We start from the raw sequence: 18,862 nt of genomic DNA, 5'->3' as shown, positions 1-18,862 counted from the left end.
ATTTAATTGTACTCTAGACGATCAGTCATATACAAAAGGCAGCTTTGAATATAATATAGTAAAATAAAACAGTAACCAATGTTACCATGAATATATTACTATATAAAATAGGACACATTTCTAACAGTCAGGTCTGTCTAAACTGTGTTTAGTTAGACTGATAACTTTCAAGAAATTCTTTGTTCTCCTGATGTTCTATTCCAGTCTATAACACCTGAGATCAGGATGTTAGAAAGTGTTAGAGTTCTTTCCTACTTTATGTCACCAGAATAGGTACTGTTATATTACCCTGAAGGCATTATTTATTGACTTTTTAAATAAATTAAGCATCAATATTAATGGAAGTTATAACTTCACATTCTTGCTATTTATTATATTCTAAAATTTAAATACATTTTGATCATATTCTTCCCTTCCTCAAGTTCTTCTATCCACCCTACCCATCTACTTGAAGTTCTTTCTCAAAAACAGCAAAGAAAAAGAAACAAACGAAACAAAACAAAAAGCACAACAAAAAATGCCCCAAACCTAGAAAACAAAATATAAGATCATCCAAAAAGATAGGAAACAAAAAGAAAACAAACAAAAAACATACCAAACTGTAAACAAATAAAAGCACACCAGACACACACACTATACAATTTAAAACAAGCAAACAAACAATAATAACCAACCAAACCAAACCAAAACCAAACAAAATCAACAAGTTTTTTATTTGCTGGTTAACTATTCATATATATTACATCTTCAAAGGAGTGGTTGACGTAGCCAATGTCATTCCATAAGAGAAAAGTGGTTTTCCCTCTCCCAACAGGTAAAAATGACAGTTCTCTTATCAAACTTTGCTGCAACGTCCAAGTTTATATTCATTTTTAAAATATAACAAAATAAAAAATAATAAGATAAAACAAAACTATTACATCAAACTTGCACAAGACCCCAGTCCATTCTACCTGCAGCCCAGTTCTTAAATAACAACTCTGCGATTTAATTATTTATGAATAAATGGCTATGCCATAAGGTTGGGTTTATTCCTTGACTAGCTTGTAATTTACATAATCTGATTATCCCATCCTATGTATGACACATGACTGGTTACTTTTCCTCAGTTTCATAAGTCTGTCTTTTCACATTCTGGGTGGCAAATCTGTGACTGACTAACTCCCAGAGTTTTTGTCTCTCTCAGATGTCCCACCTTTTAATCCTGGCTTAGGATATTGACCATTATACATTTATTGACAGGTGATTTTTCCAAAAACTACACAAGAGATTCTCTCTACACAAAACAAATCAACAAAAAGGAAAAAAAATCCAAGAAAGGGAATAAGAGTCAGAGACTCGCTCCTATGTTTGCAAGCTGAGGACTCTCATAAGAAACACTAAACCAGAACCCATAATATATATGTAGAAGTTACAGGCCCCCTACATGCTGACTCAGACTCTGTAGTTCAAAGGAGCCTTGCTTAGTTGATTCACAGGGCCTTGTTGCCTTGGTATCCTCCGTCCACTCCGGCTTTTACATTCTTTGTGCGTTTTCTTCTAAAGGGTTTCCTGAATTCTGAGAAGAAAGATTAAAACATTCCACTTAGAGCTGAATGTTTCAAGGTCTTTCACTCTATATAGTATCTGGCTGTGTATATATAGATTCCGTGATGATGGTTAACAAGGACTTTAAATATTGAGTATAACAGAATATCATTAGGAGTCATTTTATTAGTACATTATTTCTATCACTGTTGTTTGGCTTTGCCTTTGTTCTCAAGGATATCTAGTCTGAAGGCCACTTCCACAATGGGATCTTACTTTCATTTAGTGAAGATCAACGTGTATTCTTGGGAATGGTCTGGATTATTTTGAGATATCTATGGAGTACATTTGTCCAATAATTCAATTATATACAACTCAGTCCCAGTAATTGATGTTTCCTTGTGATTCTGCTTTCTCAATTCTTTGGGGATTTTATTTGGATTACCTTCATATATGTATATACTTTAGGAGTATTCTACTGTATTATGTTCCATAATACCCCTCAAGTAGCTCATATTCTCTATCACTAGCCTCTTTCACCCTCCTATCCCGTTTAATCTTCCAAATCCAGACTTCCTCATTTATGCATAAATATCTATTCTATTTGTATTATTTAATGAGTTGTTTGTTCCCTCAAACCACTTGTTCTATACCTAGCTTCCCTGGTTCTATAGATTGAAGCTTGGTAATAATTGACTTAAAAGCTAATATCCACATATAAATAATTGCATACTCTATTTGTCTTTCCGGGTCTAGGATACCTCACTTGGGATTTTTTTCTACTTTTTTCATTTGAATGCAAATTTCATGTAATTTATTTTATCAGCCAAGTAATATTCCACTATGTAAATTACCATATTTATTTATCCATTGTCCTGTCAAGGGACTTCTAAGTTGTTTCCAATTTTAGGCTATTAAGAGATCAGCAATGTATATGGTTGGGTAAACATCTCTCTCATAGGATGAAGTAACCTTATTTTTGGAGTGGTATTGCTGGGTTTTAAAGTAGATTGATTCCTATCTTCCTGAGAAATCACCATGTGGTTTCCATAGTGTCTGTATGCATTCTCATTCCTACTGTAAATGAATAGATGTTCCTCTTACATCATCCTTGACAACATGAGGTGTCACTTGTTTAGTTGATCTTAGCCACTCTGAAAGGTATAACACAAAATCTCAAAGTAGTTTTGACTTTCACTTTCCTAATGGGTAGAATGTTGAACAAATTTAAATATGTCTCAGTGAATTGTGTTTACTCTATTAAAAATTTTCTATCTAGACCCGTTTCCTAGTGTCGTTTTTTGAGTTGTTTATATATTTTAGACATTAAGCCTCTTTCAGCCATGTAATTGGAAAAAAATCCATTCAATAACATTCTACTTTGCTTAATGTACAGAAGCTTCTCAGTTTCATGAAATTCCAGTTATTGTTGATCTTAGTACCTGTGCTAACAGTGTTCTGTTCAGAAAGTTTTTTCCTGTGCCAATTAGGTCAAGGCTAGTTCCAGTTTTCTCTTCTGTGGGGTTCAGTGTTTTTGGTCTTATGCTGATGTCTTTGATTCATTTGGTGTTGAATTGTGTGCAGGATTCTAAATATAGATTTATCTGATTTGTTCTGCATGCAGTCATACAGTTTGACCAGCAGCATATTTTGCAAATGTAACATTTCCCACTGTGTATTTCTGGCTTATTTTTAAAAAACTGCATAAATAGGTACATGAATGTATTTATAGGTCTTCAACTTGATTTTATTGATCAATGTGTCTATTTTGGTGCCAATATCATGATGTTTTTATTATTATATTTACATTATATTGCATTTGTGGTACAACGTAGAATCAAGGATGGTAATTGAAGTAGTTCTTTTATTATTAAGTGTTGGTTTAGCTATATTGTTTGTTTCTGTGTGAGTGTGTGTGTTTCTATGTGAAGCTAAAAATTGTCTTTTTAAGTACTGAAGAATAGTGTTGGAATTTTAATAAGGATTTCATTGAATCTGCTGATTTTTTGGGAGGATGAGCACTGTTATTGTGTTACTCTTACCAAACCCTGAACATGGAAAACCTTGCAATATGCTGATATTTTCTTAAATTTATTTTTTGAATGACTTGATATTTTTAATCATACAAGTATGTCACTTGCTTGGTATGAGAGACCCCTAGATATTTTACTTATATTTGAAGTTATTGCTTAATATGTTGTTTCCCTGGTTTAAATGTCAAATATTTTTGTTAGTTATAGATGGGAGTGCTACTGATTTTTGTGAGTTAATTTTGTATCCAGATACTTTACTGAAAGTATTTATCAGGTGTACAGTTTTCCTGATGGAATATGTAGGTCATTTGTATACTATCATACAATCTGTAAATGAAGATATTTAGATTTTTCTTTACAATTTCTATAATTGGATCTCATTTAGTTGTCTTATTATTCTAGCTAAAACTTGAACTACTATATTAAGTAAGTATAAAGTGAGTGGACAACTTTGTTTTTTTCACGATTTTAATGGAGTTGATTTGAGTTTCTCTTCATTTATGTAGATGTTGGTTGTAGGCTTGCTGTAAACTGCCTTTATTATACAAATTCACATTTTGTTTATAAAATTAGTCATATTTTTGTTAGTAAAATAAGGTTTCTGAAATCATGAAAATTACACAATCTCTAAAATATTCTAAATATTTTTAAATTAGTATGTCATTTCATAGAGATATAACTAATCACAAGTTAGTTTTGTAGAACCATGTTTTTCATCCTCCATTTACTTCCTGAAAAGGTGTTTGAAATACTTTGTCTATTGAGTATGAAACAATATGATTACTGTAAAAATAAAGAGAAATAAACAGATAACTAAAACTCAATGAGTAAAGTAAACTGAAAATTATTCACCTTCAGCTTTCAATCTAAACGTAGGAAGAAAATAAATACAGGAAACCCTATGTGCAGTTCTTATCTGTAATTTCACTCCCTTCAATTTAAAGTCACCAACTATTTCATGAACCTAAGAAAAAAATAATTAATTTATTGAAAATTAATAATATAAATGCTGTTCTATCCCACTGAACATGCCATTTTTGCTCATTTCCAAGTGCCCAATATATTCATATTTCTTTCCCCAATGTTATATATTTTTTAGCTTTCTCAGTTTTCAGATTTACTGTCACAAGACTAGTAGTGCTGGGGTTGAGGATGCCTCTTAGCATTGCAAAATTCTTCTAGCAGTAACAGACTTATTTATTCTAAGTATGGAAATAACAAGATGGATAAGAGTATTTTTTTTTGTCGAGACACCACTCAATTATACTTTCCACTTTAGTCTATTATTATAAACATTTTACTTTATTATTAATCATTGTTGCTAATTTCCTATGGTGCCCTCATTTACTGTGATGTTAGACATCAAACTTATAGGTTTATATTTATTAGACTATCACTGAATTGCCTCTTTGGTCCTTGTCTACTTAATTATAATAGGAACACTTTTATAGAATGTATAGAGGAAAATCACATTCTGTTTATTACCATCTGTAATCCCAGCATTAACTGAGGTTTTTAGACTGTACCCATGAATAAAAAGAAGGCTGTTTCTTATCTTACATACAATATAATTGTAAGATCACTGAAAAAGATATTAAATCTAATTAACAAAAAAGGACGTGATTCATGTGACACGCTACTGCTAAAGTTATGTAAGTCAAATGATAGAATTAATCATATGTACATGGGTAGATGTCTTAGAAGAAAGAGGTACAAGGACCAGACATACTGGTAAACAGTGTAAAATGCTGCAGTGGGAAGAAAGCTGGCATGGCTGCAAGAAGTATGTGAACAGATAGTGGGAGCTAAGCTCAGTGACTTCCAAGGGGCATGTTACAGAGCTTTCAAACTTGGATAAATGTTTAAACTGCAGCCTGAGTTGCATGATAATATAGAACATTTGCTTGCCATCAAATTAATAGAGATCTAATGGCTAGTTAAAATTCCAGTGAAGTACAGTGGGACATACAGGAGTGCCAGGAGACGACCGAGCCAATCCTTAGTAAGGCATCTGTATTGTGGATTGGGTACAAGTGGGATGAAATGGTGAGACTTAGGATACACTTCAAAGAAATATACAACTGGGTTTACTGTCGAAGTGGATCTAGGATATAAAAAATTAGAAGTCACCAAAGAACAGAGGTATTTTATTAAGTGGAAATCTTGATTGACAACTGTAGTTGAGACAGCCAAGTCTAGAGCTCAATTTTGGACATTTTATGGTACATGAAATATTAAAATTATTTGCTATAACACTGAAACATAGCATTTTAAAATTTCCAAAGGCATTGGGACAAATAAGCTGGTCTCTACTAATTTACCACACAGGTTTATATCATTCATTGTACTTGTAGTTAAAGCAGATGTCCAATAACGCCACACTTGAGAGGCAGAGGAAAGAAAAAGTAGCAGAGAAAAATAGAGCAATAAGAAGGTCTGGACGAGAATGTGGGAGAATAAGATATCCCTTATGTTGATTTGATATGGTTATTTTCTGAGGTTGCGTATGTTGAGGTTTAATCTCCATTCTGACAATATTGGGGATTCTTGAATTTTCAAGAGGTAGAATCTGCTGAGCAGTCTTTAGCAACCTGTCCTCAAAGAAGTACAGAAAGTTTTTATGAAATGCTGCTTCCATAGCAATCTTCCCCTGTGTGATAAGAGCACCCTTCTTGTTCCACAATCTGAAGAGCATAGCTGATGCCCATTCTTTCCTAAAACTTCCAGGTCTCCAGGCAAAATACTTATATTTTCTTATATGGTATCTTGGCTTTAGGTATTTTGTTATAATAACACAAATAAGCTAGTAATTTCTCATGATGAAATGAATACACTAATTAAGGGGTGACTACATAAGATGTAGAAGCAGAACACCAAAGGTGTAATATGTTTTTGATGGCATAGAAATGAATCAGATTCTAAAATAAAAAGGGAGGAAAAATATTGCAGTTTGTGTCAATTTTTCAGTGAGTTTTAATTTGAAATGGAACAGGGAAGGGAAGTGAGGACAAAAGCAAACACGAAGATTCTTTAGGTTTCCATTTGCTTGTTACCAATGTACAGCACATTAATGTAGTACAAGAATTGTACAATTAGTATGATTGATCTAATTTTATGTTGTCACAACTAACTGCCTGATTTTATTTAACTATTTACATTTAGAAAACAATGCTTTTACATAAAACACAAGATATTTAAGTTTAATTAAAATATCCATAACAAGGATTACACAGAGTGCAGAGAACAGAAATCAGAAGACACAAGAGAAAATAAATAAAGCACTCGAGTATTCTAAACATCAAAAAAGACAGAAATGTTTATTTCATATTTTATTCCAAATGATACAAAATGTATTGTAACATATTTACTTGACACAAGTCCTAAATACTAAGATCATTTCTGCAACTATTTATTATTCACTTATTTTTCTTTTAGTATGGATATCACTCATATTCTGATAGTGATGACCCATGAGCCCAGGAGATTCTCATGCACCTGCCTCCCTCTGGGAAAGAGAACAAATTCATAGTTGCAAGTGGAAGCCAAAGCAGAAAACAAACAACATTACACCAGAATTGAGGTATCTCCAACTAACAGCAATATAAGAGCCTAAAAAATAAAGATGGAACATAATAAACCGTCAGACATACACTGATATTAAAGTAGACACAGAATATTGGCCCTGAAACCATAGACCTTGTAGCATTTTTAATATATTATTCAACATTCAGGGTAATAGAATGCCTACTGGAGAATTAATATTTTAAACCAGAATGATTATGATTAAGCCTGGTCCTTAAGGTTTATTTTTTTCACTTTATAAATAAGTGAACTTAATGTAACCCATTGTGCCCCAGGATACCTCCAGAAAGTACTGACCAAAGAGCATTTGGATAAGTCATTTTGAGATATAACCTTATTCCTACCGTGAGTAAGAGCTTCTGTGTGTTAGCTGCTGACATACCCTAGCGCCCTGCTTAGTACTTCATTCATTGTCACAGCAGCATGCATCCCCATCAGCAGGTAGAAGTAAGATTGTGAGGCTTAAAAGCTTCCATTACTCAAAATTGCACAGCTCTTAGTGTAAACCAGTGATTCAAATTGAATTCTGTGTAACATGGAGAAACCAAGGCACATTTTCCCTAAACTTTGCTCTGTTTCTGATAAAGGTGTTATGTATCATTTGGGGAAGGAAAAAGAGGTAATAATTTCATGCATTTAGCCATATGTTCCTTTTCTCTGAAATAATGTTAATTTCCTCTCTTCTGGGTTGTTTTGGATATTTGAGAACTATATATAAAACACCTTAAGTAGTTTAACACCTTAAGTAGTTTTGGTTTTAAGTGGAATTGGCACATAATCTATAGGACATCTTTTTAAATGTAAAGGTTAATTAAAAAAATAAAGAAATATTAAGAAAGTAATATCACAATATTTTCACAGAACATTCTTAGTCTTAAAACTAATCATTCATAAAGATTATGACTGCACATAAACAAACAAACAAACAGAAAACCCTGGAGGTTTTCTGGTAAAGTCCATGTTTTTACTGGTCCCTTCTCAATATTCTGTGTATACTTTCTAAAGAACAATCTCAGTGTTAGTCACACATTTAAAAAATATTAATTTACTTGTTTATTCACTTTACATCCCAATAGTAGTGCCCTCTATCTACCCCCAGTACCCTCTCACACAGGTCCTCCTCTGAGTAAGAGGAGCTTTCCTGGATCCCATGTCTTCACCTTCCCAAGGCTCATCAAGTCACTGGAGGACCAAGCTCATCCTTTTCTACTGAGGACAGAGAGGCAGTGTAGCTAGAAGAACACATTAACAGGCAGGCAACAAATTCAGGGACAGCCCCTACTTCAGTTATTGGGGAACAGGACATACAAAAGACCAAGCTGCACTTTTGCTACACATGATCAGGGGGCGTGGGTTAGCCCAAGTTAGCTCTTCGGTTGGTGGTTCAGTTCCTCGGAGGTCCCAGGCATCCAGGTTAGTTTACTCTGTTGGTTTTTCTGAAGAGTCCCTATCCCTTTCGTGTCCTCACTCTTTCTCTCAACATTACCACAAGACTCCCCAAGCTCCATCTAATGTTAGGTGTTGTGTCTTTATATGTTTCCCCTGGCAGCTCGGTGAAGCCTCTCAAAGACATTTATTGAAAGCTCTTGTCTACAAGCATAACAGTAGACAGTTTCAGAGATTAATAGTTTCAGAAATTGGTTCTTGCTCATGGGGTGAGTCTCGATTTTGGCCATTCATTGGTTGGCTATTCCTTCTATCACTGCTTTCTTTGTCCCTGAACATCTTGAAGGCAGGAACAATTTTGAGTTGAAGGTTTTGTGCTGGGTTGCTTTCCTTATCTCTCTTCTGGGAATCCTGCCTTGGTACAGGAAGATGCCACTTCAGGATCCATATCCCACACTGCCAGGAGTCTCAGATAGAATCACAACTATAGCACCTGGGGTCTCTCCCTTCTAAACATACATCCTGTTTTCCAGATCCCTGCCAAGTCCTAAAGATACCTACTTCCATGTCCACCAATAATTTCCGTTCTCTCTTCCCTGCCCTCCCTATACCTGATCACTCCTGCCCTGCTCCTTTCTACTTTTCCTGTCCTACCCAGTTAGTTCCCTTTGTCCATCTATCTCCCATATGTATTTTATTTCCCTTCTGGGATGAATTCGACCATCCTCTCGTGGACCCTTCTTGTTATTTTGATTGTTTGGTTCTGTGGATTGAATCACGAGTATCCTGTACTTAATAGCTAATACCTGATTTAAGTGAGTACATACCATGAATGTCATTTACAGTCTGGGTTACCTCACTCAGGATGATATTTTCTACTTCCATCAATTTCCCTGCAGAATTCATGATGTTTTTCTTTTTAATAGATGAGGAGAATTTTATTGTGTAAATGAACCACAATTTCTTTATCCATTCTTTAGTTAAGGGACATCTAGGTTGTTTCTAGTTTCTGGCTTTTTCTCAAATAAAACTGCTGCTATGAGCATAGTTGAGAAAGTGCCTGATATGGTGGAACATCTTTTTGGGTATATGCCCAGGAGTGGTATAGCTGGGTCCTGAGGTAGAACTATTACCAATTTTCTGAGAAACTGCCAATTTGATTTCCAAAGAGGTTGTATAAGTTTGCACTCCCATCAGCAATGCTGAAGTGTTTCCCGTGCTCCATGTCCTTGCCAGCCTGCTGTCCTTTGAATTTTGATCTTAGCCATTCTGACTGGTATGAGGTGAAATCTCAGAGTTGTTTTAATTTGCATTTCCCTGATGACTAAGGATGTTGAACATTTCTTTAACTGTATCTCTGCCATTAGAGATTTCTCTGTTGAGAATTATCTGTTTAGCTCTCTACTCCCCATTTCTATTTGATTTATTTGGTTTTTGGTGTTTAACTTCTTAAGTTCTTTATTTACTTTTAATATTAGCTATCTGTCAGATGTAGAGCAATAAAGATCTTTTCCCAATAGGTAGGCTACAGCATAGTTATTGTAAAGTAGTTCAAGGCCAGTCCAAGCAACATAGCAAGGTTTTTCCAGATAAACAAGATAAAATTAGAGACTAATACAAGTTTTAAGTAACTACATTTTGAATTATTAGTAACTGAGTAGATGTGCTTGATTTCAATAGCAACAATTTCATAGCTAGCATATCTAGACTTATTTTTAGACAGAATGTTCCAGGATAGAACATCTTCTATCCTTGAACTAGACTATATACACACACACACACACACACACAGTTTTAGTTAGGTAGTAGACACATTCAAGTGAGACCGATTGCTTAAATGCTTGGGAATTGACTAAGCTTATGATTTATAGTTCACTCATGTAGCCAGAGAAACATCAGTGTCTTGTTTCATGTGCCTTGGGACTCAAGCCTAGTGTTGATGGCACTGTACATGTAAATTTCAAGCATAAGAGGAGTTGGAAAGCTATCCAGATATTATTAATAAACTATTTGATATTATTTCTCAGGGGGAGATTAATGGTAGAGTGTTAGTATACCATGCTGTTGGCTATTGGTTCAATAATTTGCAACTTAAAGTAGGTAGGTAGGTAGGTAGGTAGGTAGGTAGGTAGGTAGATAGGTAGATAGGTAGATAGGTAGATAGGTAGATAGGTAGATAGGTAGATAGATAAGATAGATGATAGATAGATAGATAGATAGATAGATAGATAGATAGATAGACAGATACTAGATAGATAGTAAATCATAGGTAGGCAGATGATTGATAGAGAGATAGACTAGTCAAATGTTAAAAAGATAGATAGATAGATAGATAGATAGATAGATAGATAGATAGATAGATAGAGACAGATGATAGATTATAGGTAGGTAAGTAGAGGGTTGATAGATAATACTTAAAAACTTGCTTGTGTCTCATGATAGAGAAAATTACTGTCCTTTCATTTCTGTGATTTTGTTTATGTCTTTATTACCTCCTGTACTAAGGCAAAATCTAGGTTCCCATTTATATCAGACACATACTCTTATCACTAACTATATCCTTAAATTTTACCTTTATGTTTAGCTGAATGTTTGTTTTGTTTTTTAAGTTTTGACAGCTCTTATAAACCCAACTTGAAGTTAATAGCATAGAGAAAAGAGAAAATGTACCCTAGGGGAAAGGATTTGGTGAAAAGCAGAGCAATGTGTCAATGTGTCAAAGAGCAATTAGCAAAGGGTACATGGGCTGGAGAGAAAAATAGAAATAAATATCTGGACACTGCAATGGGAATTGGTTTTGATAACTGAGTCACTGGAGTGGAGACTGCAGAACAATGTATGAAGGGTGACACTATAATTCATTGCTGTCCACTCTCTTCCCAGGGATTGTCCCAGGATTTCAGCAGGTATCAGCATGAACATTCCAGATTTCCTAACAATATTAATGAGCTGAGGAAAGACAGATTAATACTGGAAGGCAGGAGGTAATCTGAACTGAGAGAGAGAGAGAGAATGATTCCCTTCCTTTAGCTGGAGTATCTTAGGCTCTCCAATTTGTTGTAAAGTCTCCAGACTTTTCTATTTGAGAACAGTTAGCCTCTTGGAAGTGAAAGTTTTGTAAGAGGTATTTGAAAAGACATTGAACCCTAAGACAAAGTAGGGGAGGAAAACAGAAAATAGAAACCAAAGTGTTTTTACAGATTATTCAGACTAACTCCTAGTAAAATTTGAACTTAGAACTATGAGAAAACAATGTACTCAGACCTTGTAGCATAGGGAACCAACTATTCATTAAAAGAAAATTATTGTAAAAGTTAAATAGAACTAATAATTGCAAAAATGTATATTTTCAAGATACACAAATCTTAATATTGACTTCACCAATTTGAAGTAAAAATACTCTAGTAGATATTTAGGCTTATAATGAACTAGGAGTAAATTAAGACTTCTTTGGCAAGATTAATATAGTAAAATGGCCATATTGCAGAAAACAATCTACAGATTCAATGCAATCTTCATCAAATTCAACTCAATTTTTATAGAGTTAGAAAGAACCAATTCTCAAATTCATTTGGAATAACAACAACAACAACAAAACCGGATAGCATAAACTATTCTCAACAATATAAAAACTTCTGAAAGAATCACCATCCCTGACCTCAAGCTGTACTACAGAGCAATAGTGATAAAAACTGCATGGTATTGATACACAGACAGGCAGGTAGATCAATGGAATAGAATTAAAGACCCAGAAATGAACCCACACACCTATGGTCATTTGAACTTTGACAAAGGAGCCAAAACCATCCAGTGGAAAAAAGTATTTTTAACAAATAGTGCTGGGTTCAACTGGAGGTCAGCATGTAGAAAAGATACAAATCGACCCATTCTTATGTCTTTGTATAAAGCCCAAGTCCAAGTGGATCAGTGGATCAAGGACCTCCACATAAAACCACATGCACTGAAACTAATAAAAGAGAAAGTGGGGAAGAGCCTCGAACACATGGGCACAGGGGATAATTTTCTGAACAGAACACTGATGGCTTATGCTCTGAGATTAAGAATCAACAAATGGGACCTCATAAAGTTACAAAACTTCTGTAAGACAAAGGACACTGTCAATAGGACAAAACTGCAACCAACAGATAGATCTTTACCAATCCTACATCAGATAAAGGGCTAATATCCAATATATACCAAAAACTCAAGAAGTTAGACTTCAGAGTACCAAATAACTCTATTAAAAAGTAGAGTACAGAGATAAACGAAGAATTCTCAACTGAGAAACACTGAGTGGCCAAGAAGTACCTAAAGAAATGTTCAACATCCTTAGTCATCGGAAAAATGCAAATCAAAACAACAAATTTCAAATTGGATAACATTTGAAATGTAAATTATAAAAATATCCACCATTAAAAAAATGCCTGTCTCTTCCTTAAATCATATCAAGGGATGTTAAACACTTTCTATTTTTCATTGTAATTATTTTTCTTCTTTTAGAACAATGAAGGCTATATATGTAATGAGTGTATAGCTTAAGTTAAAAATATTCCTAGTTTCTAAAATATTAAATCAAAATCCTTTTATTTTTATTTCTATGAAAAAGAAATTGGCTTTGAAAATTAACATAATTTTATTGCTTTTTAGACTTATAATTTTGGTATAGTATATAGTTGGATGTAAATAAGTGAATTAAAATACTAAAATGCATTGCCTAAACATAATATATTCACAACCAAGTTTTCAGTATGACTGAATGTGAACAGCCACAATTTTTTAAAGAGGTAATAAATTAAGAGGTTAATGATATGCCACATGAAGTTTCCTCATAGTGACCAAATTAGAGAGATAAACATACAAAGAGACAAGGGGAAAATAATAAAATGATGAAAATTTAAAATTTATCTTCACATTTTAGTTAGAAACTGGAATATGCTCAAGTGGAAAAACAGGGAAGAGAGGAAAGATATTGTGTTAAGAATCAGGAACATAATGCATTGATCATTTAATACCTGAAAATATGAGAATAACTCAACACAAGAAAACTGTCACAGGTGGATTCAAGTTTCTTTTAATTTTAGATGTGTTCATTGAACAGCCATTAAAAAACTGATTATTATATCTTTGCCAGTTTTCTTTTTCTTTTCCCCACTGTCTAACTTTTATTTACCATGTTTAATTTTTGGAAGGATATCTAAAATCACAACACTTAACAACTACATCACTGGATGCTAAGAACACTCGCTGAGAGTTTGAGAATGAGAAAGATACGCAGGAGTTTGGGAGCTGTGAAAGCCCCATTATGTTTTGAAGGCATCAGTAACACTTCCTGTAGTTACAGACAACATAGAAATCTGGAAGAACTCATCCAGTGTAAATGCTCTGGGCCACTATCCCTTTGAGAGGATAATATTTAGCACATAGAAGGCAAGCTCCAAAGGACACCTTTCACCCTGTCTCCTCACATAATTAGGTCAGGTACCTAGTGAGGTAGGTTGCCTCAGTGCTCAGTCTAACATTTCAGGAAGTAAAAATAATGATTTGGGCTTAGTATCAGAGGCTAAAGTCCATGGTCGCTTGGTTCCTATTGTTTACACTGTGATTTGGCAAAAGCTCATACTAGGGAGAAAGTAATGTAAACAAGCTCACAAAGAAAGGAAGGCCCGTGAGAATAAGACCTTTCAAGATATGTCAACAGTGAGATATTTCTGCCAAGTCGGCTCTAGTGCCTAAATTCTAATTCCGAGTGGTGGTTTCAGCAATAAATCCTAATCTATTCACTAACAGTGCATTTTTTTTCAAAATTATTTCATTCGTTTACATCTCAAATGATATCCCATTTTCTGGTTGTTCCTCCACCAACCGCCCAATCCCACATCTGCCCTCCCCCTCGCCTTTGCCTGTATGAAGGTGCTCCAGCACCCACCCACACTCTCCCACTGCACCACTCCAACAACCCCTTACGCTGGGGTATCAAACCTCCCTGAGACCAAGGGCCTCCTCTTCCGTTCCTGTCAGGCAAGGCCATCCTCTGCTACATTTGTATTTGGAGCCATGTATCCCTCCAGTGCAGTTTTGAGGCTGGAGCCCTCTGAATCAAGATGCACTGGAGGTGAAGCCTTTATTTTATTTCCTTCATTCCTCTCTATTCCTTCCTTCCTTTTTCCTTCCTTTCCTTTTCTTTTTTCCTTGCTCCCTCCCTGTCTCCTCTCTCTTTATTTTTAAATTTTTTTAATTTCATAAATTATATTCCAACCACAGTTTCTCTCCATCCTCTTCTCCTACGCCCTCTTGACCACCTCCCCTCTTCCCCAAATGTACTTCTCCTCAGTTTACCTTCTGAAAAAAAGCAAGCCTTCCAGGGAATATCAACAAAACATGACAGGTATAATAATCAACCAATCTGTTTATTTACAAATATATTATAATTTTTATAATTGCTAAAGATATTTTTTAATCTACTGGGTGATAAATAATTGTCATATAAGGACAAATATCTTAAAAACTACACCAGAGTACCAGTTGACCATAATATATTTGTCATTTGTTTTTGGCAGGTCTACAAATATCAGCATCCATTTACTTGACTTCCAAATTTTTATCTATTGATTCATATCTAGGTACTGTTTCTGTAAGGATAAGATTTATTACCTTGTAGGGGTTCAATTTTTGATGGAATTGTATCTCAAATTCAGTATCAATGTTCTGAAAATGGGTGAAGACCCAAAATAGTCATTTTTATAAACTGCAGGTTTTTCCAAAGATAGAACTCTTCGTCTCTTCTTGAAAGTCTATGTTCACAGTGTGTACGATCCACTTGCAGACACTCTGAACTATTGAAGTGAAATGGTACAGATGACAGATAAGGGAAGAACAGGAAGAAGGCAGAGGCAAACTGAACTTACCACATTTCTTGTCCTGAACAAAGTGTCTTCACAGTCATTGACCTAGTTAATTTCAGAATAAATTTTCTCAAAAGTTTTATACTCACACACATACAACACACACATATAACACATACACACATCACACACACACACACACACACACACACATATACACACACACTTAAATTGGGCAAGATCAAATTACTAAACAATCTACTTCTTATCCAATTCTGCTATACTAATAAGATCTTGTCCCTCTAGATTTCAGAATTTTCGCTGTTACTTTTCATTGTACTGCCCTTTAAATCTGAGCCACTCCCAAGTCTCTGCAAGAGCAAATGTTCTTAACTGGTGAGATCTCCTCCAGCACCATCAAGGTGGTTTAAAAACAACTAATGCTCTTTTTCAGGTACTAAAATTTGTTTTTGCTTTGTATACGGAGATTACCCAAATAAAATATAAGCCTACATATTTATTATTAGACAAGTAAGTTTCAAGAGAAAGTGACAGCAAAGAGGACTTTACCATGAGAGACTGCCATATAAAATGATGTGTGCAACGTGAAAAATTAGTCAGACAATGAATTACAGCAGTTTAACTCAGGAAGCATGAGTTATGCTAGGACTATCCAAAGTATACCACATATTGGATACTTTTCAATATCATCTGAAACCTAATGACATTGACTTTTTACTTTGTCACATCTCAGTTCAGTTTTTTAAAAAATAAAAATTATTAACAAAGTTTTATTCGTCATGTTTTCCATCAAAGGAAAATGAAAATTTAAAAATGACTCTTAAGCAAAAACAGTTAGTTTAGAAATAGTGGACTTTATTCCATTTATTTACTATATCTGCTAAGTGACATAGGATTATTTATAGCTTCTTTAAATTACAGAGCTCTACTCATGCTATTCTTCTCTTTCTAATTAAATAATAGAGTTTTGCATAATCAATCAATTCTGGTATTAAAATGACTAATTTTGGTAATTAAAATTATCAGAAAAATATGTCTTCCATTTTGACTATTATTCAAACATATAAAAATAAACTATGTAATTATTATAATAAAGATGCAATTATATCATTATTTGGGCATCTGTTTCTAGTCTTTTGTTTTATCCAACATTATGAATACAAATGCATTTATAAAGCAATTTTATATTAAATTTTATGCCACATCTGTATAATAATTTATAATTTAGTTTAGCAAATATTTACAGAATATCAGTTATAAGTCATGTATTTGGCTACATGACATGCTATGTACATAAATATAGTGCATTTATTGCTAGAACATTGTAGTGGATAAGCAGTTTGCCAGTGTTACTGTACCACTAAGTTCTACATAGCACACTCATTGCAGATTGTTAGTATTCAATATACTTCTCTGCTGTGCCCCAAAATTATGTAGGAATTTAAATTTTTTTCAGAGCCCATGCAATATTCTATCCATAGCTTTAGTCCCTTTCACCAAGAAATCACAATTTAAAAAGCCAAATATGTAATCACAGATTTGTCTGGGAACACACACACACAGAGAGAGAGAGAGAGAGAGAGAGAGAGAGAGAGAGAGAGAGAGAGAGACAGACAGACAGAGAGACAGAGAGACAGAGAGACAGAGAGAGACAGAGAGAGAGACAGAGAGAGAGACAGAGAGACAGAGAGAGAGACAGAGAGATAGAACTGATATATATTCTGAGGCTCTCACATTAAATGTGCTTGTTTCTTGGCAAGAAAACTTAAGTTCAGTCCCAGCACACATGTGAAGTTGCTCAAAGCTTTAACTCAACCACAAGGGATGCAGTGCTCTCTAGTGGCTTCCTCATATAGTTGGTATACACTATACCACACACACACACACACACACACACACACACACACGTGCAAACAAAGGAATAAGTATTGAAACAGGTCAATTTTTTTTAAAGGACAAAACAATAAGCAAATAATAACAAATCAAAACCAGGAACATCTGAGATTCAAATACTTCATCAAATCAAACAATCCAAAAATTTTGATCCAGAACTATGCATGATTACCGACCTATAATTTTAGCAGTTGGACAGTATAGACAGGAGCATTAGAGGTTCAATATTATCCTCAGCATCATAGATAATTTGAATCTACCGTATGCTACATGAAGCCATGTCTCAAAAACAAAACTAACACACACACACACACACACACACACACACACACACACACACACACACACAAAGCACACAAATCTTCACATCCCTCTAGTTGCAAGTTTGCTTTAACCTATTCTTTTCTTTTCCAGTCTACATTCAGGAAGGATTCTGTGAGCCCAATCTCCAACAACCATATTAAAACTTTCTAAATAGTTTTCTAGTTCCTCTATTCTCTTTTCTTCTTGACAGTAAAACTAAAAAATTAAATACGTCTCCCCATTGCCTATATTTTTCTTTTTGTTACACATTTTCACTAGACCACTATCCATGGGACTTCATGCAGTGCACTTTTGCAGTGCACAAACTCCTTTCTGCATTCCCAGTTATCAGATAATTTTCAGCCATCTTACTTATCTGGTTTCTAGGTTGTCAGCAGCATTGAGTATTGACATATTTCCAAGGTCCAGGCTAAGCATAAGGAGGGTCCTGAGAAAGGTGGGAATAAAAATGGCGCTGATTAAATAATGACTCGAGTCAATAGAAGATCCAAGTGTCAGTTCAGGTACTCTCTCTGTTCCATGAAGATTCTCATCATTCTTTCTTCTTCTTTCTTCATTATTTTGCTTTCTCACTTCTCATGCTGTTTCTTTCTCCCAACCAGAGAGCCTTAACCCAGTCTTTTATTTACTGAAGCTACATAATCAAGGTTTGATCATTTTTAATAATCTGCAAAAAATCCTTACATTTACATAAACTCTATGAATCTCAAATCAATAGTCCCAACCCCCATTTTCTTAGAGAAGAAACTAAACACAAGCAAAAGAACACTCTCTTATAGGTTTATGCATCCTGTTCTTCACAGATAACTGGACACAGCTCTTGTGGTTTCCTGGTACAGCAGAGAACAGTCTTTAGGAACTATTTGCTTGTAGGAACAGAATGATAACAGCCTACTAAAGGTAAAATGATTCCATACAAAGTTTTGAATTCTGTTAAGTAAAGTGGTTAGCTCTGTCTATTATCTTTCCAGGCATTATCATCTTAAAGTCTTCAAATAGCAAGGAGAATAAAGCACTAACTTTTCATATGCTTTAAAATCATCTCTTAATTCTCTAATCCCCTTTTTCTCATCCTAGCCATCCCATAGCATCGTGTACTCTGCCTCTAATAGTATTTATGCCTGAATCATATATAAATTCCTATGTTGTCTATCTATACCTTTTCATTTTTAGACAACTTTAACTCTATCCTCAACTTCACCCTGGCTAATTAATACAGCAGTCATTGGACTGGAGGGTACATGTATCTCCTCA

At 34.5% G+C, this 18,862-nt stretch overlaps 1 protein-coding gene across 6 annotated transcripts in view; it reads left to right on the top strand.

The window, feature by feature from the left end:
• Positions 1–18,862, top strand: part of Bche (butyrylcholinesterase) — a 71,459-nt gene that overhangs the window by 24,534 nt on the left and 28,063 nt on the right. The window contains exon 3 of one of the 6 annotated variants that reach the window (XR_013109855.1): positions 18,412–18,508. The exons of the other annotated variants lie outside the window; for them this stretch is intronic. The gene's annotated coding sequence lies outside the window, so the exon portion shown is untranslated. The remainder of the gene's footprint in view (positions 1–18,411; positions 18,509–18,862) is intronic. 6 annotated transcript variants of the gene reach the window in all.

Source organism: Arvicanthis niloticus, chromosome 4 (assembly GCF_011762505.2).
Source record: "Arvicanthis niloticus isolate mArvNil1 chromosome 4, mArvNil1.pat.X, whole genome shotgun sequence".
In the NCBI taxonomy this organism is placed as follows: domain Eukaryota; kingdom Metazoa; phylum Chordata; class Mammalia; order Rodentia; family Muridae; genus Arvicanthis; species Arvicanthis niloticus.
The sequence above is the reverse complement of the archived record's forward strand: the minus strand, read 5'-3'. Positions and strand labels throughout refer to the sequence as shown.